Source organism: Adiantum capillus-veneris, chromosome 10 (genome assembly GCF_014529385.1).
Source record: "Adiantum capillus-veneris isolate H3 chromosome 10, ASM1452938v2, whole genome shotgun sequence".
Taxonomy (NCBI): domain Eukaryota; kingdom Viridiplantae; phylum Streptophyta; class Polypodiopsida; order Polypodiales; family Pteridaceae; genus Adiantum; species Adiantum capillus-veneris.
In genome coordinates, this window is record NC_140940.1 from 106,139,680 (window position 1) to 106,161,501 (window position 21,822).

Consider the following 21,822-nt stretch of genomic DNA (forward strand, 5'->3'; position numbering starts at 1 on the left):
GGTTCTCCTTGACAGCTACAAGTCTTCGTTAGTAATTTTTAATAGCTGGGTTTTTATATTTTGTACCTTATGATACGTGGGTGTCATTATTGTTTCTTTTGCTTCTCATGGGAATGCTTGCCTTCGGAGGGCTGGTGCCACATATTTTGTATCACATTCTTGCTTACTTAGGTGGGAACTTCCTTTGCTGATTGCATCTCCCCATATTCTCTCTCTCTCTCTCTCTCACACACACACATTTAAAACATTGTATTTTTACTCAGCTTGTCTTTCTCCCTCTCAAAGCGTAGCCTCTCTTTGACCTTGGCTATTCTTAATATAGTCACTTTCGACTGACTTGTAGTTAATGGGTGACCTTGGCTATTCTTAATACAATCACCTTCTATAGACTTGCGGATAATGGGTTTCCTTGCAACTGAACGTTTTGATGTGTGGTTTTGAATCCTTCACGCGGTGATAGGTTGTACCATAATGGTTTCTTTGGTCTATCTTGATACATGTACTTCCCTATAGGAATGTACCTTTGCCTTGGGATGAGTTGTATCTTATTTGGTTCTTTTCTCTCATGAAAATGCCTCCTTGGACGGAGGAGCTTACTTGAAGTGTGATCCTTCCCCCTTGCCAATTATCTTTGGTTGACTTTTCCTCCTAAAAATGACCTCCTTATGGAGATGGTTATTTAGGTGTGAACTTTTTTTGAGTTTCTTTTGGTTGGGCCACTTGGCTTGCCTTGGGTAGTGAAGAGGCATAACCGCTTGTTGCTAGATGGACCTCGAGGTCTTGCAAACTCTTTCTCCCTCTCTGCACCACAAAAGTCATCGTTTGGGTGTATCTCTCCTCTCCACCCTTTGTACGCATGTGCCATCAACCATCCCTATTGAATTGTGGATGAATGCTTCCTCCTTACTAATAAGTAATACGAGGTATTGGGATGCATGGTATGTGAGCTTTGACCATTGGATGTATTGGGCATCCTCTCTCTTGTATGTACATCACCTAAAATAGGGAGAAGGAAAATGGACCAAGACATCCACCACCTCTTATGCTAGTGTCAAGGATGCCCTGCAACATTAGTCATTTCCCAACCAAGTAGGATTGTAAGCAAAAAAAATCTACCACTCACAATTGTGAATTCTACAAAAAAAAAGAAAGGATTGTAAGCAAAAGGGAAAGGTAGGGGCCATACCATGCATAGGATACACCATGTATCATATATATGAGAGAGGGGAAATAGGGGAAACACCCAATAGATCTCAAGAAAGTTCCCATGAGGAAGAGCCACAATCGTTTGATCATTTCAATGCTTCTAAGAGCTTCTTTGTAGCTTGTGAAGTAGTTTGTCTCAAGAGAGTTGTCATGGACTTAGGTGTCCTTGTCGATTCAGTCATAACACTTCAATGTGACAACCAAAGTTGCATGTCGATTGCCAAGAACCCTCTCTTCCATTCACACACAAATCATATTGAGGTTCAATATCATCTTGCTTGAGAGATTATTGAGGATGAGATTGTGGAGCTAGAGTATTGTCCTACAGAAGATAATTGTGCACATATCTTTACCAAATATCTTGGAAAAGACCAACTACTTTGACACATTCATCAGCTCGAAGTTGGCGCATGACAAACATAAATCATCTTTGGGTGTTCATTGAGGGGAGTGTTAGTATACCTGCAATCCCCACTTATCAGTTTTGCCACCATCATGTGTGTTGCACAATTTATAAGGCCCCCATATGAGAAGAAGCCAACAGGGCAGATATATCTAGTGGATTCCAACTTACATAATGACGAGGTCTTTATTTGTGATCGTGGATGGTATGGAGCCAATTCAAGAGCCCAACCTTGTGTTGGGTTTGTGGCCTTTGGCCTAAATGATGACACCTCTTGTGAGAACTATCTCTTGCTTGTGAAAATCCTATGTGAGGATAAGTGCTTGTGTGGCAAGATATTTGTAAGCCTTTTATGAAATTCAAGGGCTCTCAGGTGGATAGCCTTTGGGCCTTATAAAGTAAAGATTTTTCATGTACATAAGATATCCTAAGCTAATGTAATAGATTGTTCTTGCAATTTGAGTTGACTTTACTTTCTAGCATTGTACTTCTCTTTCTCTATCTCTTATTGTCTAAGCTATGGCTGCCTACTTTTTCAAGCCCCCTTGAGCTCTATTGCGATTCTTACACCTTGGGGTCCAAGGCGTGGTGAGCACCCTCAACTAGCAGGTTTGGGGGGGCAACTAGCCCCCAAGCAGGGTTTGGGAGTCGAGGAAAAAATTGAAGATATATTGCTAGAATATTCCCTGCAATACTAGGCCTACATGCCATTAATACTATGATTGGTGGTCGATGTCCACAAATAATGGTTGACATAGTCAATACCACACATGGCGAGCGCGCGCGCGCACGCACACACACACACACACACACACACACACACACACACACACACACACACACACACACGTATTTACCACCCACTTATAGCACTATATAAGGAGGCCATCTCCATGAACCATGGCATCCTATATTGAAGGATAACCACTTCCCCTTGACTCTTGCCTACTGGCTCTAGTCACCTATATCGTCATCTAAGCTCTACCTTGAGAGCGCATGGGTAGATGATGTCATCACTTTGTAATAGTACTAATCTAAAATTTGATTTTCCACTAATCTACTTTGCATCATATCTCTATATACTCTCCTTGCTACAAGGTCCTACTTTGTTCTACATTTCCTATAAGAAAAAGTGTTGCAAAAAGTTTTGAACTTCCAATTACTCACTTTGCATGCAGTGGTGATGGAGGGTCATCAAATTTTTTCCCTCAACAACATTGCGAAGATTCTTGGAGTCTGAGAGGACGAGTCATTCTCAGTGTTCGCTATCTATGCATGCATGAAGGATCCAAGTGGAAAAGAAGCATCGACACAATTTGAAATTGATTTTGAAGACCAAAGTCTCTATGCAAAACTCTCCTATCTGCAAGCACCTTGGTGGAAATCAAGTTTTATGCTTCATGTTATGAGAGTGTGTCAAAAAGGGCTTTTCCCCCTCACAAATAATTGATTCCATTAGATGGAGACAATCATTCCAGCATCGACCTTACAAGGAAAGCTCTCAAAAAAAAAGATGAGGATAGTGAGAAAAAGATACTTAGACTTAAAACAATTGTCTACGATTTTCTTTCTAATATAGATAATGTTCTTTAAAATGTTTTGTAGATTGCACACCACATTAATAAGTTTCCTATGTAAATTGAAGGCTCTCGCAAATGTCCATTGGCACGAATAGTTTGTTGAGGCATTACCAGAACCATTGGGAACCATTCATGCTTTGAGTTATTTGCACTAAGTACTTGAAGCATGGCTATGCAAAGCTACTCAAGTGCAAGGCATTGAGTGCCATCCTTAGTGAATATTCGCTCACTCTCAATGCCAACAAATGTATACTAGTGGATCATGAGACTACCTTGTATGTATTTGCAAGCAAGCACTTTCAATCATCCCTATCCCACTACGCCCGAGCTTAGGTCAAGGGTTAACAAACCCTTAAGAGATCATAAAAACCCTTAGCATGAGGCTCGCCATTCATCCCATCCCAATTGATGTAATTCACAAAGTGAAGAATACTCCCTGAGTAAATACAAATAAATACAAAAGAAATAAAATGGAAGTATTTTGTTTGTTTTGCTGACTTCATTTTGTATTGTATGCTTTTAATTAGCGTTTAATTTTTTAAAACTTTCGAGCATAGCATTGGAGTCTAGGTGTTGGTGGTGATAGACATCATCGTTAGGCATTCTCTCACTAAAATCAAGCCATGAGGGGCCAAGTGGACTTTATGCATCTACGTGTGTCACGGCGCAAAGGGACCCTATCTGACTAGGTCAAAATCAAGTCCCTACACATCATGGTGCACAAAGCCATTTTATGGCCCATCCGGCCCTCCTAGCACCGTGGTGCCTTGCTGGCCCCCCACCCCTCCATGTGGATTTGTCGTGGTTTAGTTTTGATGAGAAAATGCCCAACGCTCGCCCCTAGAACCCAAACTCTGATCTTGCAATTAAGAGTCTTTATGGATGCCATAACAAAATGAAACATTTTAATTGTGCAATTGCGATAAAAGAAATAAATCGAGGCATTGATATTAAATGAAATGGCTACATCTCTCAAAAGAGTGGCTACATGAAACTATTATAATTCTTATGGAGGCAAACCTTGTTTTGTTAAATTGATTGCAAGAGCTAGATCAATATTTTTCAACGTGCCCCTCTTGGCGTGCATCATACAAAAAACGCCATTTTGGAATAGATGCACCAAAATATCTATTATGGTGTCATGTAGTTCCATTAGGGCAGCTCTTTGTATCTTCCTCACCAAATCATTGTATTCAACCATAATCTCCCTAACTACTCAAGAGAAAATCGCTTTAGAAATGATTATCTTAGTGCTCTTTTGATTTTTTTTTTCTTCCTCTTAAAGCCACTATTCTCGGCCTCCATTTTTGTTTCTTTTGAGTGGTTGGGAATAGTAGTGGAGGTGGCTATTGTGCCTATTGAGAGTCATTCTTAATTTTTCCTCCTCTCCTCGTGTATACTGCTATCCAAATTGTCTTTTTTTTTTCTTTGCACATTTATTAGGTGGAAACCTTGTGGGTTTGGAGCTCGCAGTTGCACCTTGCTAGGCAGCTCCTACCCGATCTGTTAGGAAATAAGACGTAGCTAAATAGATAATTGAGTAGATTACTTAATGGAGAGAGACAGATTTATATATACGAGATTATAGAGTAGAGAGAGAGAGAGAGAGAGAGAGAGAGAGAGAGTACACACGATATACGTGGTTCACCCAATGTGAGCTACGTCCACGGGAAAGCAACCACTCAATGGCTTTAGTACTTCAAAACAAGAAGTAGTTTACAAAGGGATTATACCCTTAATGGAGCTCCCGCCTTGCTTCACTCTCACCACCTCACACTCACCTTGTTGCATCAACTTCACACTATGAAATGTGTGTAGAAATGGCCTCCTTTTATAGGCCAAAAGGACTGCCCTCTCTTATGAGAGACAGCCATGTGTAGCCGCCCTTGTGCGAATAAGTCCAAATCGGACCCTCCAATCCGCCCATGTGTGGCCGCCCTTGAGAAGACAAGTCCGCTTTTGAATTCGGCCACCGGCCACCGGCCATTGACTTCCGATCACCGGCCCGACCATTGACTACTGGCCACCGGCCAACCGACCGGTTGTTTTCCGACCACTTTTCGACCGCTGTCCGGCCATAATATTCCGACGAAAAAGAATAATTTCGGGGGCCTCCGCCCCCGAGGCTTTTAAAGTTGCCCCTGATTCTTGTCCGTGAAAATTTTGGTTTCCGGTGAGTGATTTTCCTTCACGCACGATGGCTTCTCCTCATAATGGGGGCCTTACAAATGTGCGCTTTTACCACAGAAAATTACAAGGGTGAATCAGGCTCCATACTTAACATGATCTTCAATGGCCTTCTTCTTTGCCTCTATCCTTGTTTGTGAATTGGCAAGTTAGTCTCTCTTGGACTTTTTCCTTGCCTACTTCTCCTACTCCTTCATTCTTCTCTCCTCCTCTTGCTTCTTTTGTGCTTTTCTTTTTGCTTCCTCTTTCTTTCGCTTCTCTTTAGCTCTCTTAATTCATTTTCCTTCTGATGCTTTTGATTTTGGGTCATCGAGTATGACTTTCCTACCTTTTTGTTTAATGCATGATGGGGGAAACTTTTTGGTTAATGTGTGGGGGAAGACATACACCTTTCTCAATAACTAAAACCCGTTGAGAATTTGGGAGTTAAACTAGTATAAAAGTAGATGGTTTGCTTTACTACCACTCATACATTTCTTATTTGGCTGATTTTGTGTGCTTCATGATGCCTTCTTGTCTTTTCTTATCTTAACCACACCACCATGGAGACCAACACTTTGCTTTCATGATCATTGAATCTTTACTATGACAAGGCATAGCTCCTTGCTTGCAACAAAAACAAAACAATGTCAACAATTGGGAGTGTAATTGAAATATCACGTGAGGACCCATGTGTCTCGTGCGAGAGATGAAAAGCTACAAGCCACCAAATGTTATTCTTTAATTGGTTAGAGGATTGCTTGGGTAAATATGACCATCAATCCATAAATTAATTATTTTGTACCCAATTCTCCGTAGTTGATCAACAACATTGGATGTGCCAACTCGCAAGGTTGCATATTTTTGCTCCAAATTCGCATTAAAATGATTTTTTTTGGGCCTATTAGTAATGTCTTAAAATAGAATTGAATTTGATGACATTTAGCATTGGCTTTATTAAGTTAATTAGAGAGACAAAGTGTAATGGTGATTCACAATGCAACACTTACAAGCAAAGATGTTTGCTATGGAGAAAAGAACCACATAGAACTGAGAGAGGAGGTTTGGATGATGGTATGGAGGAAAGAAAGGAAGGATTCACAATGCAGCACTTACAAGCAGAGATGTTTGCTATTAGTAATGTCTTAAAATAGAATTGAATTTGATGACAAAGTGTAATGGTGATTCACAATGCAGCACTTACAAGCAGAGATGTTTGCTATTAGTAATGTCTTAAAATAGAATTGAATTTGATGACATTTAGCATTGGCTTTATTAAGTTAATTAGAGAGACAAAGTGTAATGGTGATTCACAATGCAGCACTTACAAGCAGAGATGTTTGCTATGGAGAAAAGAACCACATAGAACTGAGAGAGGAGGTTTGGATGATGGTATGGAGGAAAGAAAGGAAGGAAATGTTGAGTAGAATCTTTTGAATTCAAATGGTTGCTCATGGTTGTGCTAGAGAGAGAAATGTTATTGCACAATGGTAGGATAAAGACTCCCATTGCTCTAAGCTTGAGGTGGAGATGGAAAAGCATGAGGGAGAGAGGGATTGAGAGACATTAAAGGAAGATAGAGTGGGAGAGAGTGAGAAAATCTATAACCTTAAAAGATCTCCACTTTTTGTCAAATCTAAGCTGCAAAAAATGTCATTTCAATGTGTGTGTGTGTGTGTGTGTGTGTGTGTGTGTGTGTGTGTGTGTGTGTGTGTGTGAGAGAGAGAGAGAGAGAGAGAGAGAGAGAGAGAGTTAGCTCACGTTTTAGAGAAAGAGTGCAAATGGAATATGAAATAATTGCTTTTGTGAAAGGTAGAGGTATGAAAAGTGCTTTCTTTAATAACCTCTAAGTAAGAGAGTATGGTTTCAATGTAAGAGAGAGGAAAGAAGAATGGAGAAAAGATAAATTAAAATTTTAAAACATGTATTTGAAAATGGTGTTATCCACCTCTCTTTTTGGTTAAAACTACTTATTTTGTAAGGCAAGATATACAATAATCTTTAATCATTTTCTTAAACCGTCAAATAAAGAGGCCCTTTGTGGATTGCCAAATTTCAATCCCCAAGATATAATGTAAAAGTCCCAAGTCTGTCATTTCAAATGCAAAAATCAATTTGCTTGATTTTTTGTTGAATGCTCTTCATCATCATGTGATATAATTAATTCATCTACATACAAGATAACAATGACTTGCTTTCTGTTCTCATATAAATTTGCATCATGAGCACCCCATTTAAAGGCAGGCTTTTTGAAAAACCTATCTATCCTGACATACCATGCTCTTGGTGATTGCTTTAGGCCATATAAAGCCTTTTTCAGCTTGCAAACCTTCCCTTGTGAATGTGGCGCGACTCAAACACAAGTGGTTAGTGGCTGCTCTACATAAGCCTCCTTCTTGAGAATTTCATTAAAAATGGTAGATACTACATCCATTTAGAAAAAACCTCATTGAAAGATAACAACAAAAGAAAGTACGAGACGAAGGTGGTCATTCAAGATGTGGAAGCAAAGGTTTCACTCATATTAAGCCATTCAACTTGTGAAAAACCTGAAGGAGAGGAGCCGAGAGTACAACGGAAGAGGAAGAGGAATACGTACACACTCACACACACACACACCACCATTGTCACACACACAGGTTGGAGGGGGAGAGCCGACACACACTGTGTGCCCCCTTTCTTTCTTCTATATCTTATGCACTAAGGCACAATACACATTGTACTTAGTGTTAGTGGATCACACAAGTGTATAGCTGTACACTTAGAATTAGTAGTAGTTGGTGATGGGCGGTTGGCCACATGGCCAGTGAACCTAACATTCTCCCACTTGATGGCCAATGTGGGAGACCATAAGAATGGAAGAGAACCACTCTTCACCCAATGCCCATCAACTCACGACATGCTAAAACTGATGGTTGGAGAGACTTTTAGTGAGTGCATCTACTGTGTTCTTTGATGTAAGAATCTTCACTAAATCAAGGTTCTTTTTTTCTAGGCATTCACGACTGAAGTAATAACACACATCAATGTGTTTCATTCTGGAATGAAACACTAGATTGTTAGCCAATGCAATAGCACTCTGATTGTCAAAATGAAGAATTGGTGTACACTGCTCCAATCCAAGATCTTTCAGTAGGCGAGCAAGCCAAATAGCTTCTTTGCATGCCTCACTCAATGAAACATACTCTGCCTCTGTGGTAGAAATGCACGTACAGTCTTGAAGAACGGATATCCAAGAGATAATAGAACCAGTAAATGTGTAAATCCAACCTGTTGTTGATTTACGAATGTCAACACATCCTGCATAATCACTATCTATAAATCCCTGAACGGATGACTCTCCACGACCATAGCATAACTGCCTATCTGCAGTGCCACTCAAGTATTTGAGAATCGACTTGATAGCATCCCAATGCTTTTTATCAGGGTTAGACATAAATCTGCTGACAACTTCCACTGCATGTGCAATGTCAGGTCTTGTAGCCACCATGGCATACATGAGACTACCACAAGATGAAGCATAAGGAACCTTAGCCATTGTAGCCTTTTCCTCAGCAGATTTGGGATAGTCGTTCTTGCTAAGTTTTAAATATGCAGGCAATGGAGTTCTCAAAGCCTTCCCCTTCTGCATGTTGAAATGATCAAGAACCTTGTGCACATACTCTTTTTGAGAAAGGTACAACAACCTCTTCTTACGGTCACAATATTGTGCATACCCAAAATGTGATTGGCTTCACCCAAATCTTTCATGTCAAGCAACGATTATAATAAGATGACCCTTCACAAATAAGATGACCCTTCGCAAACGCCAAGACTGCTGATGAAAAGTGACTTTGTAACCCAAATCATCAAGACGTCCAACCGAAATCAGATTGCGTGTCAAGGCTAGAACATGACACACATTATGGATGATAAACTTCACCCCATTTGCCATAACCATGGCAATACCACCTACGCCAACAATGTCACAAGAGTAACAGTCACAAGTGTAATAGAGCCAATGGTTTCCTCGTATGTAGTAAACCAATGCCTATGAGGTGTGACATGCAACGAAGCAGCCGAATCAAGAATCCATGTATGGGATACTTCACCACTAACAAGGAGTTCAACTGGTGCAGAACTCTGCAAAGATAGAGTTTCCTATGCATCATAAAAGACATCATTACTTTTAGTCAACATATTAATGTCTTGTGCATCATTGTCATCCTAAACTATGTTCAGTTCTTCAATCTTAACCAAACTCTTTGGTTTCTCCTCTTTATCATCATGATCTTTGCCTTTACCTTTTCCCTTCTCTTTGTCACACTTCCAAGCATAATAATCCTCCTTTATGTGACCAAAATTATCACAATAATGGCATTGAACATTGCAATGACCACGAGACTTTGATCTACCCTTTGATGCATCTCTATTGCCCTCTTTCTTGGACTCATGTTGCAAAGAAAGGCCCTTACATTGCTTATCATCCCTTTGCACATAATGAGCTTTGTCATGATGCGAGCTAGCAATGGTCTTCCAACGTATCTTCTCTGACAAAAGTGCACTAGTAACATCATTGTACTTTAGCGTACCATTAGGAGTAGAGTTACTAACAGCTGTGAAAAAGATATCCCAAGAGGGTGGCAACGAACAAAGCAAAAAGATTGCTTTCATCTCATCATTAATGGTCATGCACTGTGCACGAGCCTGGGCAAAAAGAGAATCAAAATAATTGATATGGCTGGCAACACTAGCTGATTCCTTCATACAAAGGTTGAAAAGTTTTCGCATCAAGAAAACCTTATTGCTAGCAGTATCCTTTTCGTAAGTGCCGCATAATTTCTGCCATGAAGCATGAGCAATCTTGCATTATAACACTGAAAAGTACACCGACTCACCAAGGTACAGTCTAATCATAGACTTGCATAGCTCATGAAGCTCCTCCCACTCAAACTGAGTCATGTGCATATCTTCAGTTCTAGCCGCATAGGCAATAGGCAACTTTTGCTTCTTTTGGACAAGCACATCATGCGTTTAGTTCTTTCAAAGCTGAAAATTAGTTCCATCAAAATTCTTTATGTCATAAATGTCACAGTCTTTGCTAGTAGACATGGTGACAAAACTACCAAAAGATTCTGGAAAAATTTCGGTAGAGTCTCCTTTGTATTTGGGACTATGTCAACCAAAATACGAGACAAAATGACCAAGTGTGTCACTCACAAAGCATAAAAGAGGGCAATGCCTCTCAAAAACACAATGTATAGAGACCAACTGAGGCACATAAACTGTCAAACTTACCATAGACCACCAACTCAGCATCAAAAGCACCTATACCACTCTATACATGTCCTATGGTGAGGCCTCGTAAGGGATGCTCCAGCTACCTGTATCATTGAAGGTATCTCTATATTTGAGAATACCCCAACTCAATGAAAACCTCACACTATCGACCCTCAACAACGTAGGTTATGTAGCAAAACGTATAGCCAAGGCTTAGAAATGACTATCATCCGACCAAGTCTCAGAAATGGCCGGGACTGCCGTACTAGCCAAAAATGGCTCAAAAAAAGCGTACAATGGAAGCATCCACAAAGATGTACAAGTCTGTAAAAAAAGCACCAAAAGCATGTGTGCATGCAAAGAAATATCCCTGCGCGGAGTCAAACAACTCTCAAAAGAGCTCAAACACTGTCAAAAGTACCAACCATAAAAACTGCTCCCACTGGAACCAAAATATTGCAAGCACTGAAACTTGTAGCCTGTGAGTCGATGCTGATGCCATAGACAAATCCAAAATCAAGGCCGATAAGCATAGAGAAAGCTACCCAAGCCGCTCTATGTACCTATACTTGTAGTCGAAGAAGACAATGCCATCAAACTCGCACTCTATGTGTGTGTATGAAGCCACTCCAAAATAGACTACACACTCCCGAATGAGCCATGGGCTCTTGTAGATGGAAGAGACTACAACAATGGTACCTATAATGGCTATGGATGCTCTGCAGCACAAACTACTAAAAGAGAGCTAAAAAATGAAACTCTTAAACCGTAGCTCGAATGAGGTTTTTGATGGCACGAATGGCTCCGAAAGGGGGGTAAAACCTAAGGTCACTCGCTAGAAACGTTCTCGGAATGCTGAATCTACCGATGCCAAAGTTGGAATCTTGTTTGCACTCTTGAAAGTGCATGCACACGTGGAAGCAATTTTGGGAATGAAACAGCTCTGATACCAGATGAAGGAGAGGAGCCAGGAGCACAACGAAAGAGGAAGAGGAATACGCACACACTCACACACACACCACCATTGTCACACACATAGGTTGGAGGGGGAGAGCTGACACACACTGTGTGCCCGTTTTCTTTCTTCTCTATCTTATGCACTAAGGCACAATACACACTGTACTTAGTGTTAGTGGCTCACAAAAGTGTATTACTGTACACTTAGGGTTAGTAGCAGTTAGTGATGGGCAGTCGGCCACATGGCCATTAAACCTAACAAAACCTTGTGATACTAACCTTGCTTTGATGAGCAATCAACCTTGTATTTGACTTTGTAAACCCATTTGGTGTTGATGACCTTCTTCTTAATGAGCAATCCAATTCCCACGTGCTGTTCTCTATTATTCTATCATACTCTGACTGCATTGCTTTTTTCCAATTTGGATCATCCATGGTCTATTCAACAAAGGCTGGCTCCTTTATAGAGCCTATAATTTTAGTCATTAGAGCCATGTTGGATGTGTTTGGAAGCTTGTTTTTTTCTTCTACTCTCTTTAGCCTTTTCAAACCATACTCTTCTTCACAAGGATTGTGAACATGAGGATTTTGATAATCAAAGAGTTGTTGAGTCCACTTTGGTAGTGGCTTCTCTATGATGCTACAATAGGTTGGTTAGTTTTATTTGAGTTGTCATCATCAAATAACTCATCCTCCTTAATTTTTACCCGACTTTGATCTAACACAAGTTGGGCTATTTCTTTGTTTGTTGATAAGAAAGTGGACAAGCCTGTTTTCTCCACCAATTGTGGCCCTTCTTCAAATACCAAATCGTGAATAGTGAGTATCTTCTTTGCCTCTGGATCATAGAGTCTATATGCTTTGGACTCTTCACTATATCCTAGAAAGACACATTTCTTGCTTTTGAATTCAATTTTGATCTTTTGGAATCAAGAACACGTATATACAAAAACACCCAAAAGTTGTGAAATGTAAGACTGAAGGTTAAAATAGGCTTCTTGAGGTGTTTTTCCTTCCAAATCCTTTGTGTATCTTTGACTGATGTGTATTTACTGCTTTGACCCAAAAGGAGTCTAGCATATCCCTCTCTTTGAGCATGCATTGTGCCATCTTTGCCACAGTCGGATTGCAACATTCTACAACTCCAATCTCTTGTGGTGTGTAAGTAGTAGTAAGGTGATGCTTGATTCCATACTTGTTGAGTTCATTTGAAATGAATTTTCCTCGTCTATTTGTGCAAAATATCTTGACCTTCTTTTCTGTCTCATTTTCTACAAGCTTGTACCACATTTTAAATTTTTCAAAAGCTTCAGACTTCTCATGAATGAAATACACCCATATATTTCTACTAAAGTCGTTGAACAACAACAAAAAATAGAAATATCCACCCAAAGCAGAAGTAGAAATTTTACACATAGCTCCACGTGTACCAACTCTAGAGGAGGATGTATTCAATTATTAGTCTCTTGTAGAGATGCCTTCCTTTGTAGCTTGCCCATCATACAAGCCTCACATACTTGATTCATATTTGAGATTTGAGGCATGTGTGCAACCATCCCAGATCTCTGCATCTTTTTTAGCACCTCAATACTTAAGTGACCAAATCTTTCATGCCATAATGAGTTATGCTTTTTTTTTTTGTCATTACCATAAGTGCAAAAAGCTCGTAAAGACTATTGCACATTTTTAGAATCCAAGAACCATCAACAAATGGGGTTTATGTTGATGAGCATACCTCTTCTATGGTAGTCCATATTTCAAGCTCTACCTCTGCATTATTAGTGGATTCTCTTTCCTTCAAAGTGCCATGCTTCTCATTTGATTTTTTTTTTTTTTTTTTTTGTAGTCTTTAACAACGTAACCTTTTTTGTTACAGTAAAAATAGCCGTCTGTAAATTTTTTCTTCTTGGGATTCATCTTAGAGGCATCTAATGTACTCCCCTTGACTTTTGTGCTAGCCATGAAAGCAACATCACCTCTGCCATCCCTAGTCTTGAGTCATAACTCCTCTTCAAGAAACATGACTCACTTCTATAAATGTAAGAGGGATTGGACGAACGTGAGTGTTGAGTGCCATAACAAGAACATCATATCGAGATGGAAGTATGTGAATGCAGTGCTCATCTAAATCTTCTAAAGAAATAGCCACACCAACAATAGCTAATTGATCTCGGAGATCCTTAATTGGCTTGATAAAGGCCTCCACCTTCTCTTTGTTGTCTTAGCAAGTTTCTCAGTAGTAAGTTAATTTTCTAGATTTTGAATTCTGATGTGATTGTGCATTTCATATTGGCAAGCCAATATGCTCCAAGCTTCATGTGCTTTAGTGGTACGTTGAATCAAAGTGAGAACAAAATCACATACATACATGAAAATGGCACACAACACATCTCCATTCCTTCTATTCCAAGCATGTAGAAGAGTGGTATATGGAGGAACTACAAGACTTGGATTTTTTGGATAAGTTATTGCAATAGGCTCTGGGTCATCACCATTTTGCCCCAACAATGTATCCAATAGTTCATATAAATCTACAATTACAAAATTTTTAAATTTTCACAAAGTGTAGCTGGTGCCATCAAGCTTACCTTCGTAAAGTATTAGGCTTCAAGTCAACTAGCCATACATCCATCTTACTCAATGTACTAACCTTAACTTTGTTCATTGGTAATATACATCAATAAGGAGTAATCCTTATTGGGAGCTCCACCCAAATCCTCTACATTCTCCTTTCTTGCATAGCACACCGAGCATGCATGCATCCACACACTCTCTCTCTCTCTCGCTCTCTCTCTCTCTCTCTCTCTCTCTCTCTCTCTCTCTCTCTCTCTCTCTCTCTCTCTCTCTCTCTCTCTCTCTCTCTCCCCCCCCACAAGTGGTTGCCGTATATAAAACTTCCACGACTATTGAATTTTGAAGTCAAAACATTCAAGATCGAGTACATCAACCTATGTTAGCTCATTCGAGAGTGAAAAGGACACTGCCGAGGACCAATCTAGTGACTCAAATCTATATGTAAATTAAAAGTGTGTCCTAGGCAAGAAAAATAAGAGTTGTAAGAGGCAACGATATTGAGCAAATGTGCATGCTCAAATGAATGAAAATAAATCCACTGTAGAATGGCTTTGTTATGTGGGAGCTTTGGATGCTCATCAAATGCTAGTGGACGATTGGGGTGAATACCTCCAAAGTGTCATGTGGTGCAGTCCACAACCCCTTGAAATCTCCCAAATAGAGACTGCAGAGAAGCCCAAGTTGAGCCGTAAAATTAGTGAGGAGACGACAAAATCGGGAGTTAGCCCAACAACAAAAAGAAGCGGAAGCTAAGGCCAAGAACTTAGAGCAACACGAGCCTGTGGACTTACACCCCTCACCCGAACGTTTCAAATCTTATACCATGGGAGAGCGTAAGGTGGTCTACACCAAAGCCCAAAGGACACCTACACCAGAAAGTAAGGGAGTATATGATGGTCCAACAATGGCGAAGGAGATCAATTTAGCAGAACCAAATGACGAGTCTAAACCAATCTTTATTGCTCAAGACCTCAAAGAAAAGGAAGAGGAAGACCTTAAAGCACTGCTTAAGGGATTCAAGGATGTATTTTCTTGGACATACCATGATATGAAAGGTGTTCCACCTTCCGTGGTATATTATACAATCTCGATGGTTAGCACTGCTAAACCGTTCCAACAATGTCCCTACACAATGAACCCTAAGTATGCAAAGATAATTAAAGAAGAGCTTGACAAGCTTATCAAATGTGGATTCATATACCCTATTGAGCACTCTAAATAGGTGTCCCCAATTGTCATCGTGCCAAAAAAGAATGGGAAGCTCGGAGTGTGCGTGGACCTTAAAAAGGTTAATGCAACCACTAAAAGATATCACTATCCATTGCCATATTGAGAACATGTGCTCGAACGAGTCACAGGTAAGGCGGCTTATATTTTCCTAGATGGGTACTCGGGCTACAATCAAATTACAATTGCACTAGAGGACAAAGCTAAAACTCCTTTTATAATTGAATTCGATGTATTTGCATTTTCAGTGATGGCTTTTGGCTTGACTAATGCCCTTGCTACATTCCAAAGATTATTAACATTTCCTTCAAGCAGTATCTAAGGGAGTTTGTTGAGGCCTTCTTAGATGACTTGTGTGTTCATTCCTCTTGGGAAGAGCATCTAAGTTGTTAAGAAAGGTATTCAAAAAATGTAGATTATATCGCATCTCATTGAACCCCTTCAAATGCCAATTCTGGGTTAAACATGGAGTGATTTTAGGGCATATAGTGTCCAAAAATGGGATTTCTACAGATGAGAGAAAAATTAGAGTCATTCAGGAATTTCCCCCACCAATGAACTATGAGGGAGTAAAGATTCATGGGCCATGCTGGTTATTATCGACGGTTTATATTATTCTTTGTTGATATAGCTCGTCCCTTGTACAAGCTTCTTATTGAGTTTATTTGGACAGAAGAATGTGACCAGGCCTATGAGTTATTAAAGAAGGCTCTAGCAAGTGCCCCAACCCTACAAATTCCAAATTGGGAGATAATCTTTCATGTTCATATTGATGTGTCAAAACTTTGATATTGGTTGTGTTTTAACTCAACTTGGAGAGCATAACCTAGACTAACCCATTATCTTTGCTAGTCGCTAGTTAAATGATGGCGAGATGAACTACACCACTAGGGGTTGGGTATGATTTATGCAGTGAAGAAGTTTTGATATTATCTTCTTGCCACCAAGTTTATTTTTTATGTAGATCACCAAGTGCTATTATACTTGGTAAATAAACCTTGCTCAAGAGGAAGAATTACATGTTGGTTATTAATTCTTCTTGACTTTGATTTTAGTGTTGTTGTGAGACCTAGAAAAAATCATGTCATGGCTAATCATTTATCTCACATACCCAATGGGGAAGTCCCTATACTAATTGATGATGATTTAACCGATACTTCCCTATTTATGGTTGAAACAATGCCTGAATGGAGTGAGAGAATTGCTAACTTTTTAGTTAATGGTTTTCCACCTAAGAAGCTTCGTAAAGATTTAGCTCAGAAGCTAATCAAAGAGTGTGAACCACATTGCCTAATGGATAGAACTCTCTATAAGAGAGGGAAGGACGACGTACTTAGACGTTGTGCCCGTGAAGATGAATACTTGTACATTTTGCAAGAAGCACATATGGACATAGCTTGCGGCCATTTTTTAGGAGAATCGACTGCTAGGAAGGTTTTGCAATTAGGCTATTGGTGGCCCACTTTGTTTAAGGATGTGTCACTTTTTGTGAAAGGGTGTGATGAATGCCAATGGTACAAGAAACCACAATGGAAGGATAAGATGCCCCTGCATCCCACCAAGGTAACTCAACCATTTGAAAAGTGGGACTTAGACTTTGTAGGTCCAATTAGTCAGCTGCACGTAACACACAATCACGATACATTATAGTGGCCACAGATTATGTAACCAAAAGGGATGAAGCTAGGGCTACACGCAAGGCTGACGCAAAGCCAACAGCTAAGTTCCTCTTTGAGAACATTATTACACGCTTTGGGTGCCCCTTTGAGCTTGTAAGTGATACTGACACTCATTTCATAAATGACATGGTCAAAGAGCTCACAATGAACTTCATGATATCCCACCACAAGTCTACACCTTATTATTGCCAACAAATGGACAAGCAGAGAGTACAAACAAAACTCTCATCTTTGCTTTGACCAAGACTGTTGAGGCATGTCGCCTTGACTGGGATCTAAAGCTTACGTTAGCTTTATGGGCCTATCGAGCTACGTATAAAGTAGCCATCAATTGTAAACCATTTAAAATGGTATATAGACAAAAGTAGTGATGCCTTGGGAATTTGTAATCCCTAGTCTTTGTATGGCCAGTTAAGAAGGCTGAGACGATAATCCTTTGGTCGAGCGATTGTATATTCTTGAGTGTCTAGAGGAAGAAAGGCAATTGGCTATGTACAATGCCCTAGTGGAGAAAGATAGAAGGAAAAAATAATTTGACCACCATTTAAAAGACAAAGATATAAAAGTAGGAGACAACGTTCTTATGTATGGTGTACGTACAAAAAGAAGAAACTGAAATACGCTGGTAAGGGACCGTGTTGAGTGTGTGACCGTGCAAGATACCATTTGTGTGTAGACTCTAGATGGAGTTGAAACCGCGGGATTCCTTAATGGGAGTAAATTCAAAAGGTACTACGATCCTCTAAGCCAAGAATAATTGCAAGACATCCATCAAAATAAGGAAGCCAAGAAAGAAACAGAACTTAAAAAGATATAAGCCCAAGCTGAGACTCGAGAACGGCAACAAAGTCTTAGACACCAACAAGAGGCTAATTTGGGGATCATGCAAGCATTTTTTGAGGAACTCAATGACGAATCATTAGAATATGATCCACCTCTATGATAACCCATTGAGCTAAAAACCCCTCGTGGGAGAGTGTTGTATAATGCCTTATTAGATACGTAAGCTCGACATAATTTGCTGTCATATGGAGTATGTGCCAGTTAGGGAAACCACCCCTATCTTCGAGTACCATGCAAGTCAAGGGCATTAATATGAAGAGAACCACTGTTTTTGGAATCCTTCAAATACATGTTTCCTATCAAAATGGGAGTCTAGGCCAAATTTTTTTGGTCATGCTTGCTAGAACTATGGAGGATAACATAAACCTAGGGCATGGGTGGATGTCTACAACTAAATGTAGCATTGATTGGGAAACCGGGAGTATCACGACACAAAAACCAACTCTCAACCCTACCCCTCAAGCAGTAGCCCCTGAGATATCGTCTCCAGAGGAATCACAGAACAAAAAATTACAGATCCGAGAGGTTAAAGCATCCATACATGTAGCAAAAACCTCTAAAAGTTCAACTTCCACACCTAAATATGGCACCCACGAATCATCGTGTTTTGACAAGGGGAACATATAAATGGGTCCCTAAAGCTTCGTTAATGAACACCTTTGATGCTCAATCTGGTTCAAAACAGAAGCTCATAAGAGACGCTTCACTTGCGCCAAGAAATGTAAGAAAATGCTACGTTGGATCTCTAAATGGCTATTAGAAGCCCAAGGCTACTATGACAGAAATGATCAAATTTAGGTGCCTAAATGTAAAATGTGTTCTTCCCTTTCACTTATAGACCCATGTGAGTCGGATCTTGTAACTATGGAGCCGATTAAAGACCTAGGGAAGGAAAAGATCACAGAATACTACACAACTGTTCCAAAGCTAGTTTGGGAACCAAAGCGAGTACGATTTGTATGACTTAGCTCAGAAATAGGGAAGTCAAATGAAGCTTCATGTAGTTCATCCACAAAAATACAAAATCCTACAAAACCTCGACCTACCATTGTAAATACCCCAAAAAAAAGAAAGACTTTGCACCTCCCATTGTAAATTTGCCACCTAAAGCAACGTTGCAAGGAAGATCATGGGAGAGTACCTTACCACCCTTGGGACTTGATGAAGCACCTAGGGTGGATGAAAACTATTGGTCAAAGTCTTCACCCATTACAACTTGGAACAAGTGGTTTCAAAAGGTGATGACATTTTTCCAAAATGTATGATCTACCAAAGGAAGGGGCGAGTGTTTACTGACATCCATCATTCACTTTATTCCCTCTTAACCTTCCTCCCCGACCTCTTAACCTCTTAATCTTAGGGACTGTATATACATAGCCTTATACTTATACTAATAAAAAAACAAAAATAAAAACAAAAGTAGATCAAGAGAAAATAGCAACGAGAGTTCACCCTATCGGATCCAACACATAACCCAAATTCACCATGTCACATCAAGCAGCACAAGAAGACAAACCTTATGTTTTAGAGACCTAACCAAATCTATGTGTGTTGCCAGAGATGGCTAGTTCACTAGACATGTGCGCTTCTATTATTGATGAAAGGTACCCTTTTTATTTCTTTCAAGTGTTTTACATATGCTACCTTGTACTTTCTTCTAAATGGGTTTTGGTAGAGAGATTTGTGTGTGAATTTTTTTTTGAGGAGTTAGAGTGGTTGACACATCTATGGACTACTAGTGATCCCTACCCAGTAGCGAATGTTTCTCGAGTGGGACATGCTTATTCTTTTACACAATATGAGTATCCACGCGTAGTGAGGTTCTTGATTAACATATATGCACAAGAAGATGATGAAGAATCAATAATAGAGACCGAGGAAGACTATGGACTCATTGAAAATGATTTTGTTTATCTAGATGATGAAGATAGAGGCCTAGCCTTAGGGATGCCACCCGATCTATATAGAGGTTCCTAGTGTGGGCACTTTTCTTTGAAAAGCAAAAAGCCCTAGGCATACAAAATAAGTACACACGTCAAATAATTTTGAACCAAAGTGAAAGAAAGAAATTGAAGAGGAAAAGGGAAAAAAATGAGATGAAGAAGACTCCCATTGAGCTTAAAGGGAAAAATTCAAGATTTTCTTTGGAGTTCGGAGAGTTAGTTGGCTAATCAAAGCTGAAAGGCACAATTAGGAAATCTTGCATCTAGAGTAGTTGTTTTAACCTTAGTCATAGCTAACTAATCAATAGACTCATCCATAAGCACAATTAGGTAGTCTATTGATTAGTTAGTCATAGCTAACTAATCAATAGACTCATCCATAAGCACAATTAGGTAATCTTGCATCTAGAGTAGCTGTTTTAACCTTAGCTAACTAACCGGTAGACTCATCCATAAGCCCAAAACTCTTGATTGATTAATTTCATCAAAGTGAAATTTATTGGTCCTTAATGGCAATGTAGCAGTTCATAATTCTTTGCACTTACTCATTTCCACATGTACTTTACATTGCCCTCATTATTTATTGGCATATAGTTCAACTTGCATACTCTCACGGTGACTTTGCTTTGCAGACATTTTATCCCAAATGCTCTACCACCTTGATGAACGAGCTTCACCTCACTAGCTTTTGAGGACGGAATCTACAGCAGGAAGGGGGGCATGTTAACCGATAATGGACGCATATCACATTGTTTTGAGTCATGGGCCGGCTTGTTGGTTCTATAGGTGCTTGGGTGATTTACAATGAGAGGTGCACCACATATTTCATTTGACAATATTTTTACCTTGACCGACCAATGTGGGCGTCCATGTGTGAATAGACCAAACCCATATAAAAGGGCCATTGTGACCTAAATTCCTCATTCTAAAGGGTGCATGCTAAAGAAGAGTGCTCTTTCCCTATCTCATCTCCTTCTCCATTGTGTACTCATGAGTGCGTGCATGTGTGTGTGTATGCTAGAGAGAGAGAGAGAGAGAGAGAGAGAGAGAGAGAGAGAGAGAGAGAGAGAGAGAGAGAGAGAGAGAGAGAATGGGCGATGGAGCATTGCGGCGGTGGTTGCTCCCTCTTCTTTGTGGCAAGGAATCCTTCACGGTGGGGAGCGTAGAGCGATAAGTGACACACCCTTTGCTCTCTTTGAGCTTGCTAGGTTAGCTTGGTTGTGTGCTTGGAGCCATTCATGGCTTGCATAGATGCTCGGTGAGTCCCTAGCTCCAACACGTGCGACAAACGTGCACACAATATGCAAAGTAGATTAGTGGAAATTCAAAATTTAATTTAGCACTATTGCAAAGTAATAGAGTCATCCATCCATGTGCTCTCAAGGTAGAGCTTAGATGGTGATATAAGCAACAAGAGGTAGTAGGCAAAAATTTAACGGGTTGTTTATCCTTCAATAAAGGATGCCATTGTTCATGGAGATGGCCTCCTTATATATTGCTATTGTAGGGTGATAGATAAGTGTGTGTGTGTGTGTGTGTGTGTGTGTGTGTGTGTGTGTGTGTGTGATGTGCAATATTGACTATGCTAACCCACCGTCCATAGCCTCCGGCCATAGTACTAATGGCATATGCATATGGCCTAGTATCATACAAAATATTCTAGGAATATTCCTTGAAGATTTTCTTCAAGGGCAGTGCCCCAAACCCCTGCCTAGGGTGCCACTAGCCCCCTAGACTCCTTAGCTAGGGATGCTCACTACACCTCGGACCCCAAGGTTGGGCTCCAAAATTGTCTCTATACCATCCACAATCACAGATAAAGACCTCATCAACGTGTAAGTTGGAATTCACCAAATATATGTGCACTATTGGATTCTTCTCATATGGGGCCCTAACAAATTTTTCAACATATATGATGGTGGGAAAAATTGATAGGTGGGCATTGTAGGTATACTAACACCGCTCCCTCTATCATTGATTCTTCC